The sequence below is a fragment of the Dasypus novemcinctus genome, chromosome 3, assembly GCF_030445035.2.
Source record: "Dasypus novemcinctus isolate mDasNov1 chromosome 3, mDasNov1.1.hap2, whole genome shotgun sequence".
Lineage (NCBI taxonomy): Eukaryota > Metazoa > Chordata > Mammalia > Cingulata > Dasypodidae > Dasypus > Dasypus novemcinctus.
In genome coordinates, this window is record NC_080675.1 from 159878218 (window position 1) to 159885798 (window position 7581).

General features: G+C 40.5%; 1 pseudogene; it reads left to right on the forward strand.

Annotated features, from left to right (window-relative positions):
* Positions 1–1151: 1151 nt before the first annotated feature.
* On the forward strand, positions 1152–2503 carry LOC101437778 (uncharacterized; annotated as a pseudogene).
* The last annotated feature ends 5078 nt before the right edge of the window (positions 2504–7581 follow it).

Consider the following 7581-nt stretch of genomic DNA (forward strand, 5'->3'; position numbering starts at 1 on the left):
ACTGAGGATTAGAACTGCCCCTAGGAAACAATTGGGAATCTCTCCTTGTGAAATGCTTTTTGGCTTGCCTTTTCCTAGGAGGACTGGAGACCTTCCTTCCTTAGAGTCAAAGGATGTCTTCCTCAAGAATTATATACTGGCTTTGTCCTCTGCTTTGTCATCCCTCAGGCATCGTGGTTTGCTGACCCAGACCCTGCCTCTCGAATTCACTGTCCATCAACACCAATCCCAGCAGCTGGGTCCTAATCAAGTTGTGGAAGGAGTCCAAACTTCCACCAACCTGGGACCCTATCAAGTTTTGTTGACAACTGAGACTGCAGTCTGGACAGCAGAAAAAGGCTGGACTCTCGAGTAAAAGGACCAGTACCCAACCTGGGTGATAAGTACTCAATACCACCAGCTGAGTCCCGGGAAATAACTCCAACTTTGGATCCTTTAAGGATCAGAAGGCAATAGTTGGGAGGGTATATCAGAAAGGGGAAGGGACTGGTTGGACTCTATTATCAGTGAACTTTGCGGGAAGATATCCCTCCACTTAGAGGGAAGGCTATTATCTATATCCACTTTGTCTAGTGCCTTAAGAGACTAGCAGATGAAGGATTTAATGTTCCTGAAAATGAGGATAATTATACTGACTATGATGCTTCAGATTCAGGTCATGACAAGCCCTGTTAAATTGATAGTAAACTTAACAGAAGGCCTAGAGTCTCAGACTGTGTAGTTTGATGCCTGCCAAGTGATAAGGCGAGGAGATTTAGGACAGCAGCGGCAGCTGAGTGGGTGAAATAAGTATCTATGCCCAGAGTCACCAAGACGTTATCTCAACCTCCCCACTCCCCCCATCTTGATTCTTGATTGGAGCTTTGTGTGGTGGACTCCTGAGTACAAGGGGTGGACTGCTGGAAACGGAGGCGGCCATACTCACTTGAAACTGTTAGAGGACAAGATAGCCTTTTATAAAGGTAATACCCCACCAGACTGCAAAAACCTCCAGTATAATCCAGTAGTAATAACCATTAGAAAGGCAGACAGATTAGGCAAAAACCACCATTATTCTTCCCCTCGCAGTCTATGGGATGGGGATGGATGTTACAGGTAAAGATCCTCTGGGGAGGTTCCTTATTTGAGTCCTTCCTCCCCCTGTGGATACGATGTCAGCAACACCCCCTCCAGCTAACCCCTCAGAGACACCAAGGGAAAACCCACCAAAGGCCAGTTCCCCGATGCAGAATGATCCCAAAGAAGTCAGGATACGTAAGGCAAAAGATTTAAAGCAGACTGTAGAAATAGAGACAGGACATGAGGATGCAAATGCCTGGGTAGAATGGGTCAAATATACAGTCCAGAGTCTGAACAAAAGCAACTGCTATGCTTGTGCAACAGGCCGGCCCACTGCTCATATCGTGCCCTTTCCATTAGGTATGGAAGAGCATGAAAGGGAGTTTAAGTGCATGGTGCTCCTCTTCCTGAATGCTACTCCTGGTGAAAATTGTAGTACATTGTCCTCTTTCTTCCTCCTGTCAAAAAGGAAAACGTCAAAGCCATACCGGCTTCCCACCTGGGTCCAGGAAGTCACTCTGCCTGTCTCTCTAGATGGGGAAAGGGGCTCCAGGAGCTTGGGAACATGGCCCTGTGTACACAAGTATGGAACGTGAGTGGGAATAGTACTGGCAATTTCTCCAGATTGGCCATACCCTCAGCAGGCCTTTGGTGGTACTGTGGAAAGGGTGTCCTCCGACCAGTTTTACATGAAAAGTGAGGGGGAACCTGTGCTCTGGTTCAATTGGCCATCCTGTTTACCCTGGCTTTTGAAAAAGAGGAAGAAACACAAAGCCAAGGAAAGAGAAAGAAAAGGCGTTTACTTCATTACTTTGATCCTTTGATGACCAAATTTATCTAGCTAATGTAGGAGTTCCCCAGGGAGTCCCTAATGAATTTAAAACAGAAATCATGTAGCTGCAGGATTTGAGTCATTCTTGTTCTGGTGGGTCACTGTTAACAAAAATGTGGATTGGATTAGCTATATATGTTATAATCAACAAAGATTTATCAGTTATACTAGGGATGCAGTTAAGGGAATAGCAGTACAGTTGGATGCTACTAGCCGAATGGCTGGAAAAATAGGATAGCCCTAGACACGATGCTAGCAGAAAAAGGAGGCATCTGTGTTATGATTGGAGGTAGTTGCTGTACCTTCATCCCCAATAATATGGCCCCAGATGGAACTATCTCCAAGGCCTTGCAAGGCTTAACAACTTTATCTGAAGAGTTAGCAGAAAATTCTGGCATTGATAACCCACTCGCAGGATGGTTAGAGCTGGTTTGGAAAGTGGAAAGGAGTGGCCCTGTCTGTCCTGACCTCTCTTATCTTATCATTGTGGCTGGGGTAGTTATAGCAGCTGGATGTTGCATCATCCCATGTACCCAAAGATTAGCTCAGAAACTCATTGAAACAGCCTTAACCAAACAGATGCCCATACAGTACAAGCTAAACAACTTGTAGTCCCTTAAAGAGGAAGATTTCTATGATGAGGAATGTGAGGAGGCTCTTAGCAGATTTGAGAAACTAAATTGTGAAAACTAAGAGTCTAAAAGAAAGAGGGGGATTTGTGGGAAAGGGTTAAGTTTAATTTTCACAAAGGGAAGCCGGAGCTGGCTCTCTGCTGTTCGAGGAGGGAGAATAGGGGTTCCAGTGGCTTTGGCACACCAAGAATTTGAGAAGTGGTGCCAAAACCAGAGGCGCCAATGGTGAGTGCTGGTGGTGGGGCTAGTAGTGAAAGTGGTATCAAATTTGAAAAGCGCTCCAGGGGTGAAAGAGGTGCTGAGCCTGCCCAGCTGGTGGGAGTGTAGGGAATGCAGGAGTGGAGAATCAGAATGGGATCCACGTTTTAGGTTTAGGTTATAAATATCACTGTTTCTTGTTGTTTGGCACCCTGGCCATTTTATCCAGGTTGAGTGTCAGTTCTTGCATGATAGTTAATAAAATTCTTTTCTCCTCCACAATTGAGTGAGCTTTTGTTTTGTTATAGGTGCAGCTTTCTAACAATCTCACTACATGAATGACCAATGCCTTCTTTACCTCTAGAAATAGAGCCATTAACACTTTTAGATCTACTAAGATTAGAGAATCAATTTCAGAAAACCCAGAACCAATTCAGAAAATCTTTAAGAATCTGTTCCTCTAGAACCATTCTTGGTACCAAAATCTGTATCCATCAGGGCTCCATCAGAGAAACAGAACCAGTAGGAGATATTTTGGAAGGAATTGTGGGAGATGGCAAGATGGAAATCCATCCATAGGCCACTTGGAAACTCTTAGGCAGGAGCTGATGCTGCAATCCACAGGTGAAATTTCTTCTTCTTGAGGTGAATCTCAGTTCTGATAATTCTTATTTTAAAGCTTTTCAACTGATTGGATGAGGCCCACCCAGATTATCTAGTGTACTTGATTTAAAGTCAAATAATAAAGATGCTTGTCACCTCTACAAAATATCCTCACAGCAACTATTAGATTAGCAGTTAAATGAATAACCAGGAGCTGCAGGTTGGCTGAACTAACATAGACAACTAACCATCAAAGTGGTCATAAATATTCTGAGGCCCATTCATTAAGATGTTTTGGGGTTACCATCAAAAGGTATAACTGTTATCAGCTCAGGCTGATTGAGTATAGGTGACAGGAAGAATAATAATTTATTTTCTGCCATATTACCTGTGAAAATGGAGTCAAGAGGGCCATACAAACTTTTCTGATGAAACCATGAAACTCTCTATAGCTCAAGTTGTCACCATTAATTTTTTTTAAGGTTTTTATTTATTTTTATTTTTTATTTTTTTATTTTTCTCTCCCCTTCCATGGCCCCTCCCCCCCAGTTGTCTGCTCTCTGTGTCCATTTGCTGTGTGTTCTTCTGTGTCCACTTATATTCTTGTCAGCATCACCAGAATCTGTGTCTCTTTTTGTTGCATCATCTTGCGCATCAGCCCTCCATGTATGGGGCATCATTCCTGGGCAGACTGCACTTCTTCCATGCTGGGTGGCTCTCCTTATGGGGTGTACTCCTTGCACTTGGGGCTCCCCTATGTGGGGGATACCCCTGCGTGGCATGGCACTCCTTGTGTGCATCAGCTCTATGCGAGGGCCAGCTCATCACATGGATCAGGAGGCCCTGGGTTTGAACCCTGGACCTCCCATGTGATAGGCAGATGCTGTATCCACTGAGCCAAATCTGCTTCCCACAATCAGTTTTTGACAAGAGTTGCTGTGCAAGCTTCCTGCCAAAGCATGGGTTGCAGAAATGTTCTCCAAGCCTTGTTACATCCAATAGCCCAGCACCTCAAGTATCAGCAAGAACACGAATTGTTTGAGCCACTGGAACTTGGGTCATATAAATTCACATCAATACAATAATTAATCTTGGGGTCAAAACCCCTGTTAGCAGCTGGGTTAAAGTTATTTGTGAGAGGAATGGATGAGTGAAAGGAGGCCTGATGGTATTTTAATTTTTGGTTTTACCATAACTGATCAAAGCTTCTTTTCAAGTGGTTGGGAAGTTAACCCAAAGACTCTGGAGTCAGACAGCTTAAATTAGCATCCTGACTTCAACACTTATGCTGTGTTAGTATACTGATCTGAAAGTGGGGAATTTGAAAGCATCAGCTAGAAAGAGAACTGTGAGGAAGATGTGAAAAAGTATCTGGCAGGTCTTAGGATTGTGCTGAAAATGTGGTAAATGTCTTAGTTTCCCAGGGCTTCTATAACAAAATACCACAAACTGGGTGACTTAGAACAGCAGAAATTTATGTTCTGGAAGCTCTGGAAGTTAAAAGTTCCAAATCAAGGAAGGGCCACGTTCCCTCTGAAGGCTCTTGGGAACAATTTGGTGCATGCCTCTCTCCTGGCTTTTAGTAGTTACTGGTTACCAGCAATCCTTGGTGTTCCTTGGTTTGTGGCAGCATAACTCCAATCTCCACCTCTGTGTTCACATGGTCTTTTCCCCTTTCATCTTTTCTCTTCTCTCCTTTTCTTATAAGGACACCAATCATACTGGATAAGGGCCCACCCTAACTTAGTTTGGCATCATTTTAACTAATCACATTTTCAAAGACCTCGTTTCTGAATACAGTTACATCCGTGGGATGGGGGTTGGGATGTGTCTTTCTGCGGTATAAATATTTAGATGTTGACATGGGGTGGGGTCTCAGAGAGAGGGACCAAACAGGACTCCTAATCTGCACTGAGGTCAACACTAACCTTAACTGCTTTTCAGGTGGGGTCATACCCATTCCTATTTCTACACCTCACACCTAACCTCTTACCAGAGGCTGTAGGAAGAGAGAGAAAGAAACAGAAGTCAGCCAGTTATCTGGATTTGGTTGTAAGCCAAGTATTCAATGGTGTGTTCCCAGAAGTATGTCTCTGGAACCGGAATTTCATGACCAAGACCAGAGTCATTTCACTGGAACATAAAATGACCACCCTCCATGATAAGGATAGAAGCGGTCACAGAAGAACATATAGCAAATGGATACAGAGAGCAGACAACTGGGGGCGGGGGGAGAAGGAGAGAGAAATAAATAAAATAAATAAATCTTTAAAAAATAGAAAAAAAAAGGTCCATCATCAGCTGGCTTTAAATTAGGAAGATTATCCTGGAGGGATCTGAACTAATCAGGTGAGCCTCGAAAAGAGACAAGAAGCTATAGCTGACTCTGTTCTGCTGAGCTTCAGGAAAAAAGCAAAGCACTATTTTGTGAACTTCTTGTGGAAAGGGGCAGCTTCTAAGACCTGAGGGTCTCAATCCCACAACCATAAGGACCTGAATTCTGCCAACAATGTGAGTGAGCTTGGAAGAAGTCTCCAGGCAGAAAATGAGACTTTTGACATCTTGGTTTTAGCCTGGCAAGGCCCTGGGCAGAGAGTTGTTTTAAGCCACTAAGTATGTGGTAATTCATTTTGCAGCAATAGAAAACAAATATAACTCCTGATAATGAGAAATGTCATTTAAAGACTACCATCTACAGCTTTGTGTTATCCTTAATTTAAAAAAAAAAATTTTAAAGATTATTATTTGTATCAATATTACAAGTTACTCAATTAATAGCTATAATGACAATAAATCAGCTTCAGTCAGTGGTCAGGCTGAGAAGAGACATAGTGTTTGACATTTTTAGAAGATAGAAGTATAGAATATGAATATCTGAAAAGAAATAAAATACATGAAGTATGCTGATACTTCGAATTAAAATTCCATTTCAGCATTCATATATAACTTGTTTTCATTCATGTTTATCTTTTGTCTTAAACCAGAAATATTGATGCCTTACAATAATGCATAATTACTTATTTTCCTTAGTCTGTTATCTATTTATGTATATGCATATACACATATATATATATAGATATAAATACAGATATACATATATATTCAGACACATACATAGCTAAATATATGTATGTGCATTTATATGTTATACATACACATGCATATGAGTATGAAATCCCTTCTTACAAAAACTTTAATACACTATTGCATAAATTTATACTGTTTTTTTCAATATATCTGGGACTTTGTTCCACATATTGTACTGAGATCATCCTCATTTTCCTTTATATTTATATAAAATACTATTGCATTAAAGTACCATAGTTTATTCAATCAGTTGCTTTTGAAGTATATTTGGATTTTTTTCAATCTCTTGCTTTTAAAATTATGCCGCAAAAAATGATAATCTGTGCCTAACTTGTTTCTTACTTTTGCCAGAGTATCTTTGGGATAGATTAGTAAAATTGGTATTAGTCACTCAAAGGTAATTGCATATGTCATTTTCCTAGATATTGCCAATTTTTTCCATGGGTGTATCATTTTGTATACGTACAATCAGTTTCTGAGAGTGTAAGTTGTCTTACATCCCTTCCAAGTGAGTATGGTGTCAAACCTTTAGTGAGATACAAATTTAGTTTAAATTTGCATATGTCTTCATATGATGAAGTTGAGAATTTTCCATATATTTAATGGCCATTTTCATTTCTTCTTGATACCTTTTCATAGTCCTTTTCCAAATTCTTTTTTTCCTGGTGCTATTTGTCTCTCTACTTTGTTTTGTTTGTTTTCCAAACAAAGGTTTTTTTTTTTTAAATGTAATTGAGCTTATCAGTCTTTTTTAAAAATTATGACTTCTAGATTTTATATTAGGAATACTTTTTACCTATATTCCTAAATGATAAATGATATCAACTGTATTCTGCTACTTATCTGGTATCATAGTTTTACATTTAGGTCTTGGATCCATTTGGATTTTGTCCTGGTTTAGTGTATAGTATGCATTCAATGATACATTTTCCTATACAGCTATCATATGGCTATCCAGTTGTTACAACACCATTTGTTTAAAATTCCATATGGTTTGAGGTGTCACTTTTATCATATACTAAATTTTCAAATGCATTTGAATGTGTTTCTGGACTTCACATTCTGTTATATTGGACTGTCTGATTATGTGTGTGCCAATATAGTGACTACTGATTTGATTAAACCTTTCTATCCTACATTGGCCCCTTTTGAAAGACTAATCTGGCCATT